The sequence below is a fragment of the Gobio gobio genome (assembly GCF_949357685.1).
Source record: "Gobio gobio genome assembly, chromosome: 1".
Classification (NCBI taxonomy): domain Eukaryota; kingdom Metazoa; phylum Chordata; class Actinopteri; order Cypriniformes; family Gobionidae; genus Gobio; species Gobio gobio.
The window spans coordinates 27,319,617-27,344,209 of NC_137097.1; the positions used below are offsets into that span (position 1 = coordinate 27,319,617).

The 24,593-nt window shown below is 40.0% G+C and overlaps 1 long non-coding RNA gene across 1 annotated transcript in view; it reads right to left on the reverse strand.

Moving 5' to 3' along the window:
• LOC307131689 overlaps nt 1–24,593 on the reverse strand; it is a 97,683-nt gene that overhangs the window by 56,650 nt on the left and 16,440 nt on the right. The window contains exon 2 of the long non-coding RNA XR_013817194.1: nt 162–735. This is a non-coding gene — a long non-coding RNA (uncharacterized lncRNA). The remainder of the gene's footprint in view (nt 1–161; nt 736–24,593) is intronic.

Sequence of the window (24,593 nt, forward strand, 5' to 3'; positions counted from 1 at the left end):
GCAGGCAGCAAATAGTTCCCCAATCCCCCCTATATGGCGCATATTTAAACAAAAAGACATTCCCAAAACACACCCAGTCCCCTCACATATTTAACACATCTTTAAGCAGAGATCTGAAGAGGAAGTGACATTTGACCCTGGAAGTGGGCTACTGTACTCACCCCATAACATGAGCTCCAGCTTGAACCTCGCACAGAGGCGCTCAGGAGGATAACAGCCACCTTCGGAGACCGGACATGGGAAGGTTCCAGCCTATTAAGCCAGGAGTCCCACGGAGAGGCTCATTTGGGGCCGGGAGAATGAGAACGCTGCACAGGAGAGGGGCAGTGAAATGGATCCGTTTAGACGGCTAATGCTAGAGGTGGGCAAAAGCAGCTAACCGGGTGCGAGGACACATGGTTTGAATTTGGTCCCGTGTCGTAACAGGAGGAGAGAGCCGACTGGCAGCAGGAACCCTCCGACGCTCGTTTCCTACTTCTGGAGAAAGACGATCCTTCCCTGCAAAGTCTACTGTAGCGTTTCCCTATCCCTCCCGATCTCCTGAGTCCGGCGCTCAAGATTATATCCAATCGACTCGACGTCAGGCTGAAACAGAGCGGCCATTGAGTGTCTGAAGAGGGACCAAGTGAAGACATTCGGCCTCCATCACGCAGCCCCGGCCGTCAGCTCGGGTGACAAGCACATCAGGGCTTTTCTTTTCTTCAGGAAGCGCGATGCGAAGTCGGGGTGGACCCACTGTGGCAAGGGCAGAAACAGAAGGGATACATTACTAACTGTTCTAGAAATCGAATCTGACAGAGTGAAAAACAGCGTCAAATGTTTACGTTGGGTAAATGGCAGGTCTGTTGTGGAGAAATGGAGCAATGGCCAAACATCTCAATCAACATTCAGTGAACTCTAGAAATATTTCAATTAACACATTCTATAAAACCATTTTTTCCCAAGGAACATAGCGTAAAAGATGCATTTTTTTTTTACTTTATTTGATTCATGCCACTGTTACCACTTTTAGATGACAGATACAGTAGACAGACAAGATGATGAAGAGGGAACAGGATTGGGAAATTATGTGAGCTGGGGTCAAACTCGTGTCGCCCACATGAGCACCCGGCTTACCGCATCCGGATCTGCGCATACCTCGGGTCTTTCGTGACCCGGGACGTCATTCACTACCCTCCTCCTCATTCATTGTTTAAAGTTAGACATCAACCTTCTTAGTATTCCTCAATCAATTCATTATGAACAATATAACAAGAAAAAGAATGTACAAGAATGCCTGTTTTCCCATACATTTTTTTGTAAAAAAAATTGTATAGGGTCGCCAATGACCCGAGGTGTGTATGAGTGTACGTATATTTTTCTCAGCACAACAATAATTGATTCTTTGATGACTGAATAAGTGCAATTCGCCTTCATACCAAATACATACACAGTGATGATCATCAGAGTTATATAAAAAAATGTCCTGGCTCTTCAAAGCTTTATAATGACAGTGAATGTCTGTTTCTGTTTTGAAGTCCATAAAAGTGCATCCATCCATCATAAAAGTGCATCCATCCATTATAAAAGTGCTCCACATGGCTCCAGGGGTTAATAAAGGCCTTCTGAAGCGAATCGATGTGTTTGTGTAAGAAAAATATCCATATTTAAAACTTTAAAAACTAAAATAACTAGCTTCCTGTGGACCGCCTACGCAAGTCGACTGACAGCAAAAGAGTAACTTGTGACGCGATTCAGACAAATAGTGCTGGGCGACAAACTCAAGCCCCTCATCTCTTATATCGAAATGCTCCGGAATTTCTCTTTAAAAACTCTCGTTTTAGACTCTAATTCATGACCGGTATTTTGTTTTGCTCTATCCTCTGCGCTTCTGCGTTCATCAATACGCATGCGTCAGGTCATGGGTCAGTGGTCACTCTTTCTACGTAAATAAATGTGTACAGCTGTCGGAAGATAGTCATTTTACTTTATAACTTGTTAAATATGCATATTTTTCTCACTCAAAAGCATTGCTTCACTTCAGAAGGCCTTTATTAACCCCCGGAGCCGTCTGGAGCTTTGTTTTATATAACTCTGATTGTGTTCGTCTGAAAGAAGAATGTCATACACACCTAGGATGACTTGAGGGTGAGTAAATCATGGGGTAATTTTCATTTTTGGGCGAACTATCCCTTTAACTCTGGCCCTCGAGGTCCTGCTTAGCTCTAACCCTGATCAAACTCACCTGACTATGTAACTTTCTAGTAATCCTGAAGACCTTGATTAGCTTGTTCAAGAGTGTTGGATCAGGGTTTGAGCAAAAGCCATGAGGGCCAGAGTTCTAGAGAAACCCTGAGCGAGACCGCAAAGCTTTGAGTCTTTGAACGCTTCACTTCATGCAAGTCATGTTGGAAAAACTACAATTACCTGACTCATAATAATCTTGTATTACTAAGATGATAGGAAATATCAAATAATTTGTAAAGCAGAAGTCACTGCCATGTTAGTGTTAGCTTTTGCCAGGAGAGAGAAGGAGGAGCTTTCAAAAATTGGCAGCAAGGTGAGGTGGCTATTGAGTGAAAATGAAGCATTACAGTAAGGGGAGGATGAGGAATGTAGTAGTTAAATTCACACACAGCAAGCTACAGCTACATACCGATGAACTGATTGAAACCTACACACATGAACACATCTCGAGTACTTCTGGTCACGATCAGTGCCAAGTCAAACCCACTGCTGGCCTGATCCTAAACTGGGTTGAACTGGATCCTGGCACAGTGGAGCCTTCATCCATGTCTAAGTTACACTGTCTCTGTAAGTGCTTTGTGTGTTGAACAAGATGCAGCATGCTCATTCAGCGCCTATGGAGGGGTGGAAAGATTAACTTTATTTTGAATTCCTTCCTCTTAATATAGCAATTACCCCCCTCGCCCCACTTCACCACAGCACCGGGCCTGTTCCCAACACCAAATATTTGTTTTGTACACATAAAGCATTTTATGCTTACTCTCAGAGCAGCATGGCTCTGCTGCACAACAACTGAAGCCATTTCCAAAGTGCAACGCAGGAACGTGCTCTAGTCTAGTTTTCAAGGCATAAATCATTATGTGTATTATTTCAAGTCTACTCTGTGCCATGAAGTTTGAAACGAGATCAAATCAGCACAATTCAGGTTTTACCTTTAACTCGTGTTCACGTGATCATGTGATCACTTGATAGGAGCATTTCTCAAACTATATTCCTTTGTGTTCCACGGATGAAAGAAAGTCATTCAAATTTGGCGACATGAAGGGAGAGTAAATGGTTCATTTGTGGGGTGAACTACCCATTTAAAGTATTTTAGTATGGTGCCTTGCACATGACATGTTATTCATGTTCAGTATTCCTTAAAATGTTTACAAATACATTAAGCACACACACACGCACACACGTTGTAATTACAGTGACAATGAATGAAGAACTCACTATTTGTATAGTCTATTAATATATTAATAATGTAGAGGCTACAATATATTAACTATAAATTAAATGATTTGCAAGTACTTTATTAATAAACTTATTATAACGTGTTACCAGAATTGGTTCACATTACTTATAGAACCAGGAAGTATGACCATATTAGCCCGGTTCTGTCAACACTGCACTGGCTCCCTATTAAACATTGTATATATTTTAAAATCTTGCTTATTACTTACAAAGCACTAAATGGTTTTAGCTCCCCAGTACTTTATTATACTCCACACATTATACTCCATCACGTCTATTGCAGTCTCAAAATTCAGGCCAGTTGATAAGGCCTTCTGAAGCGAATCGATTTGTGATTATTCTTGTGTGCAAGAATAATATCCATATTTAAAACTTTATTAAGTAAAAGTGTTTCGGCTGATCTCCTTCCGTATTAAATTTATGGAAAAAGTGTTGAAAGTGCCTCTGAAGTTCAAAATGCTTACGCTATGTCTGACGAGCATAACTGGTAGCATAAGCATTTTGAACTTCAGAGGCACTTTCAACCCTTTTTCCATAAATTTAATAAGTAAGGTGATCGGCCGAAACTTAACTATATAACTCTGATTGTGTTCATCTGAAAGAAGGATGTCATACACACTTAGGATGACTTGAGAGAGAGTAAATCATGTGGGGTCATTTTCATTTTTGGGTGAACTATCCCTTTAATTAGAGTTTTCTTAATTTCATAGGTGTAATTTACTTAAAAAATATGCGTGTAAAACTTGCCAAAGAAAAATGTATGAAATCTTACTTTTTTTTTTTTTTTTTTTTTTCTCAGTGTAGAAAGAACAACAAAAAGGAAATGGATGCTCGAATAGGGCTGGCCACTTCAGATTACCTTCCTGCGATTGGCTAAAAATATCTCTTAGAAGTGATGTGAAGGGAGAAAGAGTCTCTGCGTATGCTCCAACACAAACCCTGTGCTATCTGGCACTATCAAGGTCCTGATCCCTGGAGTCGGGCACAGGAAGAGCCCTGCAGTGGGGACGCTGAACTTCCTCAACTCACTGAGAGCTCACACACACACAAACCCGGACAGTTTTCCAATTCCCCTGTGTATTCATTTTCATTTTAACACAATTCTTCTGCACAGACTAAAATATAACATTGTAAATATGAAGGAAATTCAAAGTTGTGTGTAAAATCTATAAAAGGCAAACAGCATTAAGCAATGACGCAGGAAACAGGGCCGCCCACAGTCCCTCAAGCAGGACGGGTGAAAAGTTGAGGCTTGTGAATGTCTTGATTTACAGGTGTGCTCCATATCATCTTACAGATTTTGTTGTGTGCACATTAGTTGTAATGCAAGATGTAAAATGTTCAGACGCATGGCAGTGATCTAGACTTTGTAACTGAATGCGTTTCCTCTTCCACAGCAGGAGTGCACTAATTTTTCAAGTTCAGAGACAAAAAAATGGCACAGCATTTCCCACCATCCCTTGATACTGGTCACAATCAGAGGCACAAACACAGTAAGAAGCTTTCAAATAATCATCTGAGATTTGCACTCAACTTATTGTGCTTGAACTTTGCTGAACTGCTCATCACAAACACTAAACAATAGTGTCATTAAGCAGCGCAGCCGCAGAGACACGTAATTAGGTTAAAACAAAAGTGGAAACTCCAGTTCCAGGGAAAGTCCAGAGTCGCTGGTTGGTGCGTCTGTCAAATGAAAAATGAGCTGCATCCATCTTTGACAGATTGGTACAGACGGGGTAATTCAACACAGTTTTTTGTCCATGTTTTCCATGTGCACATATCATATTCAAAAACTGCAAGCATCAGAAGAAAAGGCCCTTTCCGTTCACAACAATGACAGAACTGTTCTCAAGGCTTTATGTAATACAAAGGCCTCTACGGGGGGTGGGGGGAAAACACTTTAATGTGCCATTGCCTTTCTCTCTCTTCCAGCACAAGGAACACACACTTACTGCAACATCTGACTCACTGCGGCCACACAACACCTGCATACGGAAGAGAAACACAATCAGTAGCACTGCCAATGAACCTCGATGAACTCGGAGATATCATCCCATCTGTACGCTCATCATGCAAGTCATGGAAATCGAGTATGCATTCCAGTAAACAGATCCTGCATGGAGAAACAAGATTCGGTTCGGTTTAGCGAAGCTTTTGGTCCACATTCGGTTAGCGAAACACTGAATCAGCCACCGCCATTTACCAACAAGAGAGATAATGTCTGGGAAATAAACGCAGCGTATTAGAGACGTCAATAGAGTTTAATGTCAAAAGACATCAAAATGTAAATCAAATTAAGATGGGTGACCCGGGACTCTTTATTCTTCACACATTTGTGCAGCAGATGTCTCCAGCAGAGCAAATGGTTTTATTTTTGCCCAACAGCAAGACAGATCACATGTTTTTATGACATTTCATACATTGACAGAAACAAACAGCCGTCCTCTGGGAGAGAAAGAAAAAAAACACATAGCCGAGACCTTGGGATGGAAACTGCTGTGGATCTTGGTCACGTGACTGCTCAAGTTGGGAGAGATGGGACCTATATGATATATTGAATATATTGTGCAATAGTGACTCACAATGAATGTAGCTTGCCATATGCACTGTTGTTGCTAATTTTATAGAAATGCAGTGAAAAGTCTACAAGCTAAGCTTGCTGCGACAGTCGGTTTTACAGGGTGTTCAGCCACACACTGATTACCCACCATCGGTTTTGGTTTTTATTGTAATAAAAATCATTTTGTTCAGTTAGAGAGCAGACACTACAATTAAAAACTGAATATGAGTCTGCTCAGTTTAGCATGAGCCGAACGAGAGTCACAGCACAGATCAGCAGGAGGCTTAGGTGGTCTAACGGTTAGAGAGTTGGACTTGTAACCCGAAGGGTCTCAGGGTCTCGAGTCTCAGGTCCGGCAGGAATTGTCAGTAGGGAGAGTGAATAACCAGCGCTCTCTTCCACCCTAAATACCACAAACCTTGAGCAAGGCACCGAACCACAAACTGCTCCCTGGGTGTGTGTTCACGGTGTGTGTTCACTACTGTGTGTGTGCACTTGGATGGGTTAAATGCAGAGCACAAATTCAAAGTATACTTGGCCACACGTCACTTCAAAGGTGCACACCATGTCATGATCGCCATGTCGTAATTAATGTAATGATTCAGAACTAGAACTAGTAATCACAATGTGTAAACTAGAGCCCGACCGATTTATCGGTCTGCCGGTTTTATCGGCCAATATGAGCATGTAGCAGATATATCGGCATCGGCGTATATGCCGCAGATATGAATGCGTGCTCACGTGTCTCACAGCGCGCGAATGTTCACACAAAATTGTCAAAATGCTTGTCTTGTTGAGTACCATCGTAAACATAGTCGGTTAAGTGAACGTAAACATGAAATTTGCCATCACCGCCTGCGTTTTTGTCATTTTGACATTTGGTCAAGTTTCATGGCCCACAGAATATCTTGTGTGAATATCTGAATATGCATTATATCAAAAGAAAGAACAGACTCTCGGTTTAATTCAAGCTTCATGCTTTTTTTTTTATCAACACTTGAATGTGATTAAGTTTCATGAAAAAAAGAAACATTTTGAGAAAAAAGCTGAGAAAATCTCGACTAACACACAGATGGGATTCAGAACGATGATGAAACACAGATGGAGTAGACGGAGTCCATCAACACCTCAAAGCTTCACAGTCCTATCGCTCGTCCTGGGGCGATATTTAATTCAGTAACATTAGGCAGTTTTGATTTATATGCGGTTTAATGTTGATGATAGTATTATTTTACATATGCATCTGCTTATAAAAGAGATCGCTCGTTCCTGCTTCTTCTTCTTCTCCTGTGTTTTGATCAGGATATCCTGTACTCGTTCAGAAGATGTGTAATAGCGCCCCCCTACCATATAACATTAAACATGGATCTCGTGAAAAAAGACAAGAAAAAAAATAATTCACTCAGCTCTTGACTGATTAACTTTAATAAGGGTTCATCTATATTTATACACTAAAGACTATGAGGTGATATTTTACATTTGATTACTATTTCTGTACCTGAAATTCTAGTTTAGACAAATTAAATCCATTTAGATTTCTGTAGCGAATACAGAAATCTGAATGGCTGTGTGAAACATTTAAATACTGTTTAGTAGCGTGTTTTGTACGAGGATTACCGGGGAAACGGCTGCATTTCTGAAGTTCCATCAGTGCCCTCTGCTGTTAGAGAGTGAATGTGCGCAAGTATTCTTAAAATGCATTCTAAAAATAATTTGTAATAAATAATTATTCGCAGTATTTTGAAGTGACCACAATAACAATATTGTGCATTTTCATTATCGGGATATATCGTATTACTGTATACCAGCACGTCTAGAAGCGGTGTGGTGCAGATTGTACCGCAAGAGGGATTCAAAAGCACACAGTGCTGTATTTACTAGAGATGCACAGATCACAATTTTCTTGGCTGAATACGATTTTTTTGTAATTGTGACCTGCCGATACAGATTTTTGCAGAGTCTGATTTTATTTCTAAGAACTATAATTGACAGCATATATAAACAAAGTCAGTAATAAAATAAGAAAAATTAAACAAGCTGCAAACAACAGCATAAATAAATGCAATAGAATAAAGAGATTTTTCAGGTGGGTCTAACAGTAGGTTATTATTCAGGTAAGAAATACTACAGAAATGAAAGCAATCAAATTTAAAATAACACTGGATAGTCTTCATTGTAAAAATTAAATACAGATCAATGCCTACAACTATAAAAGGTATTCAGTCAACAGCAGAGAATGATTTTCTTAGTCTGTTGTTCTTCGATGAACATGACAGACAGCTGCAGGAATATTAGGCTGCTGTCACTTTAAGAGCGTATGCACGGATCCAATACACTTTTACACAACATGCGTTATCTTTCCCAACTGTTTATGTTCCAAAACTGACTGTGTTAAACCGAATACTTGCCAAGATGGGTATTTTGACATCATTTTGAGTGTATTTGACTGTTTAAGTGCAGTTAAACCACTAAATTTTGTGACTTACGACCTGTGTGAGAAGCAGCTTTATGTGAACTCTGCGCTTTTTGTGCGTGCGTGAAATAATTACTCAAATTATGTGCAATACAAGCACTATTTAACCGGCGTGAATAAGACGAGAGAGAGGAGGCGGTGTGTGTCACTTCGCCGTCGGAGAGAAGAGAGCGAGAACACGCTGGCATTATTGCTTGTGCTGCTGGAACAAAACAGACTCAGGCTCAGAATCAGAAAGACGTGAGACTGGTCACCGGTCCGTGCCAATAATGCGGATAACCGGCCAATTTATCCCCCAATAATAATGTATATTCATTGAACTCTTATTACACAGATTTTCTTTACCACATAAATAATAACGGGGACATATTGAATTGCAAAGTTTGGAAGTGACATAGTTATGCATTTAAGCAATGTAAAGGCAGACTAATAGATTAATAGAAAAATATTTGTTGCAAAATATTTGCGAAATTCTAAATAATCTCAAATGTATCACTGTACACTCACTGCTGTGGTGGAGCTGTTGCTTAGCCTACATCTGCACTTTAATAGAGCACCCTCAGTGACTTCAGAAGCACCCTCAGTGATTTGATTATATACCTGTAGGCATAATAGGCCAAATATAAGATAAGATGGCATAAGATGGCCAAATAAAAATATTTTAATTTGACTTAAATTATTTTATGTTATATTGTGCTTTGTTTGTATGTCTGCTGTAATGCTAAAAAATGTTCAGTGTTAAATAAATATTTTTAAATTGTATTTTTGTAATTTATTTTTCTTTAAAATGAATTTAATTTATACAAAAGGTGAATTTTTTTTTATTTTTATGCAAATTAAATGGAACAAATTAGAAAAACCGGGTTAGGTATTTGGCCTCGGCCTTCGGCCTAGTGTTTTATTATTATTATTATTATTATTCGGCTTCAGACGCATTTCAGTGCATCCCTAATTTTATTCATGATTTAATAGATAGATAAATAGAAAGTTCAGAAGAACTGCATTTTTTAATAGAAATATTTTATATTTACATTATAATTACTTTATCAAGGATGCATTAAACTGATAAAAAAGAAACAGAAGTATTAGTTTCTTTCAAAATAATGATAATTATAATAATAGTGTAGTAAAATAGTAATGTAAAACTGTAGTGTATACAACAGTCTAACAACAATATTTCAACACTATTTAATAGGTAACACTTTACAATAAGGTTGTATTTGTTAACATTAGTTAATGCATTAGTGATCATGAACTAACCATGAACAACACCTCTGTTCAGCATTAGCTAATCTTTGTTAACGTTAGTTCATACAAATCCAGCTGTTCATGGTTTGTTCATGTTAGTTCACAGTGCATTAACTAATGCTAACAAGATTTTAATAATGCATTAGTAAATGTTGAAATGAACATTAACAAAGATAAATAAACGCTTTATAAGTGCAGTTCATTATTAGTTCATGTTAACTAATGAACCTTATTGTAAAGTGTTACCATTTAATAATAATAAAAATCCCACTTAAACTTTATGAATCATTGCCACAGTCTTCCCAGCAGTGTGTTCATGTTTGGATGTCGAGGGCTACTAAAGTTATCTTGAGTAGTGAATGGTTTATTCTTTTCCCATTAAAATTGTTCTTTGATAAATATTAGCAGGTATTGTATATTAGGCCAAGTCGATACTCTGCTCTACTGATACTGGAGAAATACTGGTATTGTTGCATTTTAGCACCGAAGCACAAGTATGTACGACATTCCTCAGAGCAACTGCTTGAAACGTCAACAAGCGTTCATTTGCTAACAGCCTGGCTCTCATACGGAAATAATCCCAAATATCACTCCTCCCTGCAGAGGAAAATAATGAATACACACATGAATAAAGACAAAAAACACAACAGCAATGTGTCTATACTGCGCTATTGGGAGATCTCAGAACTGACAGTGAAAAGACTCTGACCAAACAGAGCTAAAAAACACACAGACACATATTGTGGCCAGCTGAGGGGAAAGAGACTGAGAGGGCCGTCCGATGGACAGAGGGCGTCCAACATAAACACACAGGAGCCACTGCTGGCTTTATTTATGAGTCTATCCCAACACTACAGACCAGCACAAACAGGCATCATGTAATTGCTGAAGCTTTTATCACAGTATATTGTATTGATACATGTATTGTATCGCGGTATTGAATTAAGTTACCAAAAAAAAGTGTTGTCCTCCTTACAGGTGGGTTTGATTCTTAGGGAGTGCCTGAACAGATTAAATGTATTAATGCAATGCAAGTCTTTTAGGATACAAAGCACCTGCAAAAAACATAAAATGTAATTGTTCTGTAATGCGGAGTAAAAGTCCAGCACAACATAAAGATGACTGAAAAACCTGAAGCAGGGTTGATCCTGCACCTAGAAGACTCGTGTATAAAATACACATATGATCAGATTTTCACCCTAAATCCTGTTTAAAGGGGGGGAAATTAGGGTTTATAAAAGGCAGACACTGACATGACATACACCACTTAGTTTTTCATGTAATTGCATTGCTTCGAGCATGAGAAACAAATAAAAAAAATTATATTTTATTCATATGTTATGCTGTGTCCTCTGTAGATGATTCCAGGACTCGGTTGTTTAACAAATGAAATTACATGTAAAGGCAAAAACAATGGGATTTATTTTTATTTCACCAATTAATTTTTAGGTTTCAGGATTTTTTTAAACCAAACTTTGTTTGAAGATGATTCTGAACTATGTTATGAAAGATATGACGGAATGAATTGATATACCATTTTACTTTATGTGATATGTGGGTAAATGGCCATACTTGTGTTTTCCCGTTCAATGCAATGTATCTATACACTGGATCTAACGTGTTACAACATGTAATGAGAAAAGAAGTGTAATAATGGGAGTAATAGTTGGCAACATTTTCATAATAATATCTAATGTGTCATAGGAACATTGATATGTAATTTCACTTGTTGTGTCCCCATAATGCCTGATAAACATGATTTAAGTCCCGGACTTAATCAATGGTACTTGCGAAATCAATGCCCTGTTTTGAAACAGAAAGTCATATTTTGATTAGAAACCCCATAACAGTTTCCTGAGATGTTGATTTATAACTAACAATTTGAAAATGAGTCAGAATTAAATGATAATCACAAAATATCATATTTCCATAAGAGTGCTAAATGTGATCATTCAGTTTTTTTTAAAGACTAAGGCCTGGTGAAACCTCCACACATGGTATCTGTGAAAAGCCCTGAATGTGCTCTTTACAGGACATCCCGACTGAAAACTGACATAATTCACTCAAATATAATGTCCATGTACGTGGACAGACGGTGTTCGTGTCAATGAGGGAGTGTACATGTCTACAAATACGTTTGAGATCTAAGTTAACGGCCAGTTGTACTGTGTCAAGCAGACATGTTTTGAGCACCAGTAATTTATTTAAAGAAATCATCAAATTAATCACAGTCAAAATCAAAATCAGACAGTCAACGGCATAAGTCATAGCTCTCTATTAGCTATTTTTGAGGACATAAATGAAAATAAAGTTGTTGTTTTTTCATAAATAACAATGTTTTTGGGGAGTCACATCATATGACATTTTCCTAAACCTGAATTTAAATTTTAAAAACACGAGGTGTATAAGAGTAACTGTGCATTTTAATAATATATAGCCCAAAAATGAGTGTCATATCATTGGGTAACACTTTATTTAGATGGTCTTTAGATATTCTCCTAACTATAAGTAACGCGTCAGCGAACTCTTAGTAGTGTATTAGTAGACTATAGTAGACTGTTAGGTTAGGGTTAGGCAGTAGAATGTCTTAAGTGGACTATTAAAATCAAATGTTACCGAAATGTGTGCATACTGTTGTTTGCGTCCTGTACAAGATTGTCCTTTCACATTCTACATGCGTCTCCATAAATCAGGCCCCTGCACACAATACACTGAACTGAAGGGTTTGCTCTACTGCTAAAAATGTTTTGCGTTTGTTGGAAATTCAGAGAACTTGACCCTGATTTACTGTCCCTGAGATACATGTGAGATACAGGGTCTACGGAGCAACACGAGTGATACGCTGATGGTTTTATGGCTGCGCAAATATCCAGTCGTCTCAAAGTGCTTTTGCGGCTTTGCTTTAATGTTGAGGCCAAATGTGTCATTTTATGATAGTTAGAGTAGACTGGGAATTTATGGTCTACAATAATCAAACCAGATTTGAACTGGTAGACGTAAGACAGATGACTTGTGATAACCTGTGAGACACACACACACACAACTGCTGAAAACATGTTCTGTGGATCTCTGCGCATATGTATCTCAGTGCTGGAGAAAAGTACCAAACATCACACTTAAGAACAAATAAAAGATACCTTCATGGAGTAAAAGTTAAAATAGCCCGTGAGGAAAAAAGTTACTGATATTCAATTTACCTCAAGAGCATCAAAAGTATGGAAGCTTATGGGTAGCAATTTGCAATGCAATATGTAAAATGGCAATGCATTTCAGTATTTAAATGTACATTTTCCATACCATGTGTGCAACATTTTACCTTAGTTAAACTCCCCAATGTACTTCAGAAAAATCAACCAGGTCCTGCACATTCTTCAGTTTTCCAGCATCTTTTGCATATTTGAACCCTTATTTGCCATGAACACGATGCATTAAGAACTGGGGGGGGGGGGGGGGGGGTGAAAACTTATTGAATTTGAAGATCAAGGTAAATTGTACTCAATTTGTCTTCTGGGAAACATGCAAGTATCTTCTGTTCTGTATCTTCTGAAGGCCAGTACTAAATGAAAAAAAAAAAGAAACATTTGGACATCTTCATCCTGCTGAAAAGTTTTCACCCCCCCGGCTCTTAATGCATTGTGTTTCCTTCTGGAGCATCAGTGAATGTTTCAACCTTTTTTTAGTAGTTGTGTTTGAGTCCCTCAATCGTCCTCAGTGTGAAAAGATGGATCTCAAAATCATACAGTCCCTGATGGAGAAGGTTCAAATATGCAAAAGATGCTGGAAAACTGAAGAATTTGCAGGACCTGAAGAGTTTCTGAAGAACATTGGGCAGTTTAACTGCTCAGGACAAACAAGGGACTCATGAACGACCATCACAAAACAAAAAAACAGCCGTGGATCATCCAGGGAACGACACTCAGTATTGAGAATAAATGGTTCATAAACTTTTGAATGGGGTTATCTTAATAAATTCAGCTATTTTATTGTCTTGTGGACTATGCAAACATTTTTATGAAAAATATATTATCCAGGACAGTACTAAATAAAAAATAACATGCATTTTGTATGATCTCTTTTATTTAGTTAAAATTATTCAATTTTCACAGATTCTGCAAGTGGTTCACATATTGCAAGTGGTTCTTGCCACTGTATATGTCTGTGATTGGCCAGTGTGTTCACATGCTCAACATATATGTCTGTGATTGGCCAGTGTGTTCACATGCTCAACATATACAGTATGTCTGTGATTGGCCAGTGTGTTCACATGCTCAACATATACAGTATGTCTGTGATTGGCCAGTGTGTTCACATGCTCAACATATACAGTATGTCTGTGATTGGCCAGTGTGTTCACATGCTCAACATATATGTCTGTGATTGGCCAGTGTGTTCACATGCTCAACATATATGTCTGTGATTGGCCAGTGTGTTCACATGCTCAACATATATGTCTGTGATTGGCCAGTGTGTTCACATGCTCAACATATATGTCTGTGATTGGCCAGTGTGTTCACATGCTCAACATACAGTATGTCTGTGATTGGCCAGTGTGTTCACATGCTCAACATATATGTCTGTGATTGGCCAGTGTGTTCACATGCTCAACATATACAGTATGTCTGTGATTAGCCAGTGTGTTCACATGCTCAACATATATGTCTGTGATTGGCCAGTGTGTTCACATGCTCAACATATATGTCTGTGATTGGCCAGTGTGTTCACATGCTCAACATATATGTCTGTGATTGGCCAGTGTGTTCACATGCTCAACATACAGTATGTCTGTGATTGGCCAGTGTGTTCACATGCTCAACATATATGTCTGTGATTGGCCAGTGTGTTCACATGCTCAACATATACAGTATGTCTGTGATTGGCCAGTGTGTTCACATACTCAACATATATGTCTGTGATTGGCCAGTGTGTTCACATGCTCAACATATATGTCTGTGATTGGCCAGTGTGTTCACATGCTCAACATATATGTCTGTGATTGGCCAGTGTGTTCACATGCTCAACATATATGTCTGTGATTGGCCAGTGTGTTCACATGCTCAACATACAGTATGTCTGTGATTGGCCAGTGTGTTCACATGCTCAACATATATGTCTGTGATTGGCCAGTGTGTTCACATGCTCAACATATATGTCTGTGATTGGCCAGTGTGTTCACATGCTCAACATACAGTATGTCTGTGATTGGCCAGTGTGTTCACATGCTCAACATATATGTCTGTGATTGGCCAGTGTGTTCACATGCTCAACATATATGTCTGTGATTGGCCAGTGTGTTCACATGCTCAACATATACAGTATGTCTGTGATTGGCCAGTGTGTTCACATGCTCAACATATATGTCTGTGATTGGCCAGTGTGTTCACATGCTCAACATATATGTCTGTGATTGGCCAGTGTGTTCACATGCTCAACATATATGTCTGTGATTGGCCAGTGTGTTCACATGCTCAATATATGTCTGTGATTGGCCAGTGTGTTCACATGCTCAACATATACAGTATGTCTGTGATTGGCCAGTGTGTTCACATGCTCAACATATATGTCTGTGATTGGCCAGTGTGTTCACATGCTCAACATACAGTATGTCTGTGATTGGCCAGTGTGTTCACATGCTCAACATATATGTCTGTGATTGGCCAGTGTGTTCACATGCTCAACATATACAGTATGTCTGTGATTGGCCAGTGTGTTCACATGCTCAACATATATGTCTGTGATTGGCCAGTGTGTTCACATGCTCAACATATATGTCTGTGATTGGCCAGTGTGTTCACATGCTCAACATATATGTCTGTGATTGGCCAGTGTGTTCACATGCTCAACATACAGTATGTCTGTGATTGGCCAGTGTGTTCACATGCTCAACATATATGTCTGTGATTGGCCAGTGTGTTCACATGCTCAACATACAGTATGTCTGTGATTGGCCAGTGTGTTCACATGCTCAACATATACAGTATGTCTGTGATTGGCCAGTGTGTTCACATGCTCAACATATACAGTATGTCTGTGATTGGCCAGTGTGTTCACATGCTCAACATATACAGTATGTCTGTGATTGGCCAGTGTGTTCACTTGCTCAACATACAGTATGTCTGTGATTGGCCAGTGTGTTCACATGCTCAACATATACAGTATGTCTGTGATTGGCCAGTGTGTTCACATGCTCAACATATAAAGTATGTCTGTGAATGGCCAGTGTGTTCACATGCTCAACATATACAGTATGTCTGTGATTGGCCAGTGTGTTCACATGCTCAACATATACAGTATGTCTGTGATTGGCCAGTGTGTTCACATGCTCAACATATATGTCTGTGATTGGCCAGTGTGTTCACATGCTCAACATATATGTCTGTGATTGGCCAGTGTGTTCACATGCTCAACATATATGTCTGTGATTGGCCAGTGTGTTCACATGCTCAACATACAGTATGTCTGTGATTGGCCAGTGTGTTCACATGCTCAACATATATGTCTGTGATTGGCCAGTGTGTTCACATGCTCAACATATACAGTATGTCTGTGATTGGCCAGTGTGTTCACATGCTCAACATATATGTCTGTGATTGGCCAGTGTGTTCACATGCTCAACATATATGTCTGTGATTGGCCAGTGTGTTCACATGCTCAACATATATGTCTGTGATTGGCCAGTGTGTTCACATGCTCAACATACAGTATGTCTGTGATTGGCCAGTGTGTTCACATGCTCAACATATATGTCTGTGATAGGCCAGTGTGTTCACATGCTCAACATATACAGTATGTCTGTGATTGGCCAGTGTGTTCACATGCTCAACATATATGTCTGTGATTGGCCAGTGTGTTCACATGCTCAACATATATGTCTGTGATTGGCCAGTGTGTTCACATGCTCAACATATATGTCTGTGATTGGCCAGTGTGTTCACATGCTCAACATATATGTCTGTGATTGGCCAGTGTGTTCACATGCTCAACATATACAGTATGTCTGTGATTGGCCAGTGTGTTCACATGCTCAACATATATGTCTGTGATTGGCCAGTGTGTTCACATGCTCCACATACAGTATGTCTGTGATTGGCCAGTGTGTTCACATGCTCAACATATATGTCTGTGATTGGCCAGTGTGTTCACATGCTCAACATATATGTCTGTGATTGGCCAGTGTGTTCACATGCTCAACATACAGTATGTCTGTGATTGGCCAGTGTGTTCACATGCTCAACATATATGTCTGTGATTGGCCAGTGTGTTCACATGCTCAACATATACAGTATGTCTGTGATTGGCCAGTGTGTTCACATGCTCAACATATATGTCTGTGATTGGCCAGTGTGTTCACATGCTCAACATATATGTCTGTGATTGGCCAGTGTGTTCACATGCTCAACATATATGTCTGTGATTGGCCAGTGTGTTCACATGCTCAACATACAGTATGTCTGTGATTGGCCAGTGTGTTCACATGCTCAACATATATGTCTGTGATAGGCCAGTGTGTTCACATGCTCAACATATACAGTATGTCTGTGATTGGCCAGTGTGTTCACATGCTCAACATATATGTCTGTGATTGGCCAGTGTGTTCACATGCTCAACATATATGTCTGTGATTGGCCAGTGTGTTCACATGCTCAACATATATGTCTGTGATTGGCCAGTGTGTTCACATGCTCAACATATATGTCTGTGATTGGCCAGTGTGTTCACATGCTCAACATATACAGTATGTCTGTGATTGGCCAGTGTGTTCACATGCTCAACATATATGTCTGTGATTGGCCAGTGTGTTCACATGCTCCACATACAGTATGTCTGTGATTGGCCAGTGTGTTCACATGCTCAACATATATGTCTGTGATTGGCCAGTGTGTTCACATGCTCAACATATATGTCTGTGATTGGCCAGTGTGTTCACATGCTCAACATATATGTCTGTGATTGGCCAGTGTGTTCACATGCTCAACATATATGTCTGTGATTGGCCAGTGTGTTCACATGCTCAACATATATGTCTGTGATTGGCCAGTGTGTTCACATGCTCAACATATATGTCTGTGATTGGCCAGTGTGTTCACATGCTCAACATATATGTCTGTGATTGGCCAGTGTGTTCACATGCTCAACATATATGTCTGTGATTGGCCAGTGTGTTCACATGCTCAACATATATGTCTGTGATTGGCCAGTGTGTTCACATGCTCAACATATATGTCTGTGATTGGCCAGTGTGTTCACATGCTCAACATATACAGTATGTCTGTGATTGGCCAGTGTGTTCACATGCTCAACATATACAGTATGTCTGTGATTGGCCAGTGTGTTCACATGCTCAACATATACAGTATGTCTGTGATTGGCCAGTGTGTTCACATGCTCAACATATACAGTATGTCTGTGATTGGCCAGTGTGTTCACTTGCTCAACATACAGTATGTCTGTGATTGGCCAGTGTGTTCACATGCTCAACATATACAGTATGTCTGTGATTGGCCAGTGTGTTCACATGCTCAACATATAAAGTATGTCTGTGAATGGCCAGTGTGTTCACATGCTCAACATATACAGTATGTCTGTGATTGGCCAGTGTGTTCACATGCTCAACATATACAGTATGTCTGTGATTGGCCAGTGTGTTCACGCGTTGAATATATTAACACACGTTAAAATATATGTAAATGCTCCCGTGTATATCGGTGTAATCGCTTGGTGAAGAGTGTTCATCATTGTAGCCAATCAGAAACATATATGTTGAGCTCGTGAACACAATGGCCAATCAGAGGTGTTTAAGAATCCGTTCAACAGCACTCATAATACTAGAGAGAAATGCTGTTATCGTCACATTTACGACTTGGTACCGAATTCTGTACTTTTGACAACACTAACACAGACAGAAGAAAACGACTTTCTCTCAGAGATACTTCAAAATCATATAATCAGTAAACGTATAAACATGCAGGTTCACGTCAGATTGCTCGGCATGATGGGAGTGATGTAGAGCAGTAAAGCTACTAAAGAGATGCTGCTTCAAGCCCTGCAAGAAGCCATGAGCTATGAAAACACTTCACCTCACAAGGACTGTATCTGTAATGAGTCCATGGCGCCATTTCACAGCAACATCACATGAAATGCATAGAAACAAACTCCACCTGCCCGGGTCTTGTGATAAATCATTGATATGTATGAATTGAATATTTATGTATGAACAAATAACAGTTTTCCCGATTCATATTCATACCTCTAGTATCACTCTCCACTCTCTATCTTTTCACACAAATGCTAATTTCAAGTTGAATCAACACTTCACGTCCATTTATCAATTTATTGGGCAAGTTTCCATGTAATAAACAGGATGATGTACAGTTGGCCTGCCATTATTATAATATGATCCCCTTCAGGCTGAAAGTATGACCCGATCACCCTGTCAGTACAGACAACAGTCATAAACTGAGCCCTGAGAGAAATGGTACAAGCCTTCAGCACTGAATCCAAACGTCACAGGAACTTTCCCTCCACCTGATCTCCTGATCTCAACCATGTGGCCTCTATTAGCCTTCTGTTTTCAGCACGGCCAACTTGGCTCAGCTGGAAAGGGCCTGCGGCCCCTCGGGCCATGGCGACTGATGACTGCTTACGTGGATAGGCTGGCAGGACAGAGAGTGAACCATCATTACTCACCCGCTCAATAGCTCTAACACTCGCTTTTTATTCCACAATCTAAGAGCCATTTCACACAGCGGCCAGAGCCCGGCCAGCGGCTCCCAGCCCTGCCCCGACCACGGCGCCATGGTTCTGAGCTGGCAGGATACGCGGCAGACCCACCGGAGGTAGCGCCGTACACGGACACATTGGTCCATATACAGCGGCCAGAACCCGGCGGACGTCGCTCTTGCCGTCAGCTCCAACATGACTGGAGCGTAACGCTGTTTGGACTCACGGGTCTCTGCGCAGGTGCCAGTGAGGAGGTGAAGTTATATCACTACATGAACACTGGCCAGTTCTCAAGCTCAGCTTTAATAATAAAGCCAGTGCAGAGGTAAACATGAAATTGGTCAAAGACAGACTTTTTAAAAATAATTCTTAAGGAGGGTTTGGTTTAGTGACTTCAAGGCCCCCCTCACTAAAGTGAACACCAGTGTTTTACACATTTGGTAATACAAAAACTGATAAAAACATGAACCTTCTTACATATAGCCTTTTCAATGCTACAGAACATTTGAATGCTATTATTTTGGGAAGTAATTTTGTTCCCAAATGTTTCATTTTAGGACCCAGTGTCTCCCTAGTCATTTGCCCTGCCTGTGTGAGAGTTGGGTCAGATTGTGTGTGTGTGTGTGTGTGTGTGTGTGTGTGTGTGTGTGTGTGTGTGTGTGTGTGTGTGTGTGTGTGTGTGTGTGTGTGTGTGATAATCCTATTAAAACTGCCTGACTGCTACAGCAGCACCTGCTTAAAAACTCCCCCTAAAAAACTGCTGCCATCCCATTAACATTGACAGCATGTGCTTGCGTGATCTCTACAAAATTGCCTTGAGAAGTGAGCTGAAACTGACAAATCCTCTCTTTCTGGAAAGTAAAAAGGATAAATAAATATAAAAATCATTCCGTCATTCAATCGGAAGTTCATTGTAAAAATATAGTGACTATTTTCACATCTGAAATCACATTCTCTCTCAAGTAGCTACTTATTCTGAATAAGTAATTACTAAAAGTATGAATATAATCTGGATGTACTACAATCGCCATGGCATGTTGTCATTATCATGTGATCAACCAGCGTCCGTTGCGTCAATTCACTGGCATTCACAAATGGTATGCACACTTCAGAATCCCACAGGAAGTAGAATATATCGTCCAGGTATATTTTGCCTTCTCTTTTATGAGTACTGTGAATTCACACAAACTTCTTTTGTAGTGTTTTTTGCCTACTATATAGTAGGGAAGCATGTGATTTGACAGTTCATGTCCCAAACTAATTAATTAAGAGTAAAGATGAAAGCTCAAACGTACCCTAGAACGCCCTAGAATCAAGGGCCCTGCCCCAAATGGCACCCTAAACCCTCACGGTCTTCCTCTGAGTCCGCACTTTCACGACGTAATGCCGCTTTGACTGCCGGGAACAAGTCCGCTGCGTAAACCGCACTAATGCAGGCTCAGCAGAAGTGCGCATTGAGGGTGCATATCGACCTCAAAGGGGGCGCTCGCGAGCACCCTTCTGAGACCTAAAAATGACAAATGGGACACCCTGCGGTCTCGTGGACTTAATGGACACGTGCACGCAGCGGCCATTGTAAGTCCACAAGACCAAAAGTGCACATGAAGTGTCAGGGCCAAGGGTGTTTAGGTCTCATAAATTTTGCAATTGCATTTTTTATTTAATTTGCCTGAATGAATAAAGAGATTAGTAATACAGATTTTAATAACAGTAATATGAATTAGGGTGGGCGATGTCTACCAAATTGGCATTAGACGATGACATCGGAGGGTTAGGTTTGAGCATCAAGTTAATGTGGCGAGCGTCTGGAGAAAGAGAGAACGCACAAATGAAGCACATTTGCCTTTAGATAAAACTACTAGAGGATATAGTGCTGAAATATCACCACCATAAACTTTGTTTCAATCCGGCCCACTCTTTGTTATGACGCTCCGCTCACTTCAACAATGTTTATTGAACTGTTTTGAATGTAATTTGTATTGTGATCAGGAACATTATTTGCAGGGAAGGGAATCGCAATGCCGTCGGCCCAACCCTAATATGAATATTACTAATATGAATGTTAGAATTAAATCTACTTTTGTCAACACTCATTAGGTAACCTGAATTATTATAGAATTGAATAATCTTTGAAAAATACTATGCTTAGCATTACTTGATGCGCTGAACCCAAACACATTCACCAAGATTAATAAATGCTGTAATGTTGATCATTCACTGTCGAAGCATGACAGCTTGTGTTTCACATGTAATTTCATTATTCCTCCTTTTGACACCAACAGAAATGTAAGACATAAAGCCAATGTAAGAAATGGAGAGCATCTTCAGGAAGCCAGTTCACTGCACAGGACCGTCAGAGACAAGAACATGTGAAAGCAACTTTAGTTTAGAGTTTATTTTCATTGTGTTTTTTGGTGTGTTTTTGTTCGATCCAAACTAGTATACTGAGTATGAAGCACAGACATTCGTAAAATAAAATGGCTTTCAATGCAACTATCTTTCAGGCTGTATTATTGTCAACTATGGTATCAATTTAGTATCAAAGCCACAGATGTGTTAGAGCCAACCCTCAGACACACTGTCGAGGATATAATTGTTGAGGAGTGTGTGCATATGGAAGAAAATGTCTTAAACATTAACAGTATGGAGGACAAGACGCCTACCTGAGCTTTGACCTACAGTAACTTAACCACACCTCAACACACACACACACACACACACACACACACACACACAAACACAAACACAAACACAATGAAAGCAGCTTGATTTGGAGCAGCCAAACAGAGAAGCTTCACTCACATGTAACAAAGCTGTTTTGTTTTTGCTAGTTACAGAGAAATTAAAAAGTACAATCTAGAGGAAAGAGTGAGAAGAACTACATGAGGAACCGAGTCAATAATCTGAAAGTATAGTATTTGCCTTCCGATACGAGATAAGCTTTGATTGAATGCGGCGAACGTGCTGGCACACGTCCACACACCGACCGCCCTCATCTGACTCGGATTGGCAGCGCTCCATTCTGGGCACTAGAACTTGTGCTGTGATTGGTCAACAGGGGCCGTTTTGTTGCTCGGACACACACACACACACACGCACACATACAGAGAGAGAGCTGACTGATGGCAAAGCTCTGATAATGCTGCAAAGTCTGCTGAGAACTTCACCCTGCTCGTTCTGTTTTTCGTAATCCCTGAAGGCTGGAACCTGCGTAACGAAGCATTTTAAATCACACCAAATCTGATTTGTTGAAAGCAAATTTGGGCAAGGTTCAAGTATGCGGCGCTCCGAGCTTCTTCTCGTATTTACTTACAATGGCCTCCTGAAAAACACTACATGAGCCTGTCTCTCTCATTCAGAGAAACTCATTTGACAGTTTGGATTAACAGATCAAGAACTCAAGTATCATTCTCCCAATTTCACTTATGAATGTGGAAAAGATTGAATTGCAGTTTTCTGATATAGTAAACAGTGTAAGCAGTAGGCTAACACACACACACACACACACACAAAGCACAGCATGCGTCACATTCACACTGAGAAACAGAGGACGCTTTTATAGTGCAGCTATTACTGTCATCCAATCATAACCCGGCTCACCTGCATGACGAGAGCGTCACTTCAGACCTGAACTTCACAAAGATCTGGCGATGCCCCAACTGAAGGGTTTGACATTGCCAAGTTTCTGCGTCTTCTGGTTACAGGGCACCCACACACACACACACCTGATTTCACTAAACCGGCCGTTCCAGCCTCCTGTCAAGCCAAACAAACGCTCGTCCAAATGATTAACTGCGCATTGCACAAACTGTGAAGTTCAACGTTTTACACACCAACAAGACTAACCCAAGTTCACATGATCTGAAGATTCCTGAAAAGGGCCTGAAATGCCAACTCTTAGCAGAAATATCTCTTCAGGCTTTATTGAGGTTGACGGGACGTTATCTCTGGTGATAGTGACCGTGCGGGAGCTTTGATCTTCAAAGGCGGACGACTTCAGATGGTCAGTAAGACATGAGCAGTGATCCGGCTCAGATATGGCCCGGCAGGTCTTTTCAATGGAAGCACAGTGCCATCTAGTGCTCACATTGGCAGATCAGAGGTACGTTCCTCCAGCAGGGGAAAGACACAATGCATTGATAGAACAGAAAACTAAATGATCAACTATTTAAAGAGAGGAAAAAACATTTCCCATAACCTTTGGCTGGGATCAATAGCCCTTGAGATCAAACAAACTCATTTGAGACCCTGGACCACAAAACCAGTCATAAGGGTAATTTTTTTTTTTTATTATTATTGAGATGTATAGATCACCTGAAAGCTGAATAAATAATCTTTCCATTGATGTGTGGTTTGTTAGGATAGGACAATATTTGGAAATCTGGAATCTGAGGGTAAATATTGAGAAAATCTCCTTTAAAGTTGTCCAAATGAAGTCCTTAGCAATGCATATTACTACTAATAATACATTTTTGATATATTTACGGTAGGAAATGTACAACATATCTTCATGGAACATGATCGTAATATCCTAATGGTTTTTGGCATAAAAGAAAAATTGATAATTTTGACATGAGCTCCAGGGTCACATTTGTCACTTGCTGGAAAGCAGTCACAAATGAAACGCATGCCAGCATGGACAATGACATGAAAAACACAGGTTCAGCTGCAACAAGAATAAACGTGAACACATGCACTCTGAATAAATAGGATTACTAAAATCAAATGATGCCATTATTTAACAAACTGCTCTGTTCATTGTGAAAACTACTCAATTGAATTAGTTCGAATGTATGAACATGGTCTAAACTGGGGAACAAACAAGATTCAATAAGTTGAAATGGACGAGACTGCTCATCATCAACAAATCCAATTTGCTTCAAAGTCCAATGGGAAGTGAGCATCCCTAAGCCCTACTCGCTCCCTTGAAGTGGGGACTTTGGAGGGAGCGGGGCACTTGTGTGTCATAATGAAGCCGTTTGGACCGCACTTGGCGAAGCAAGCAATGAAAGACCTGCACATAAAGTCCTCATTAGCTTCACATGGATTCAAAGTTGAGTTTTAAAGCCAGCTGCGAAAAAGAGGCATCAACGTCTGTTCTTTTTAAAGGTCCTGTTCTTCGTGATCCCA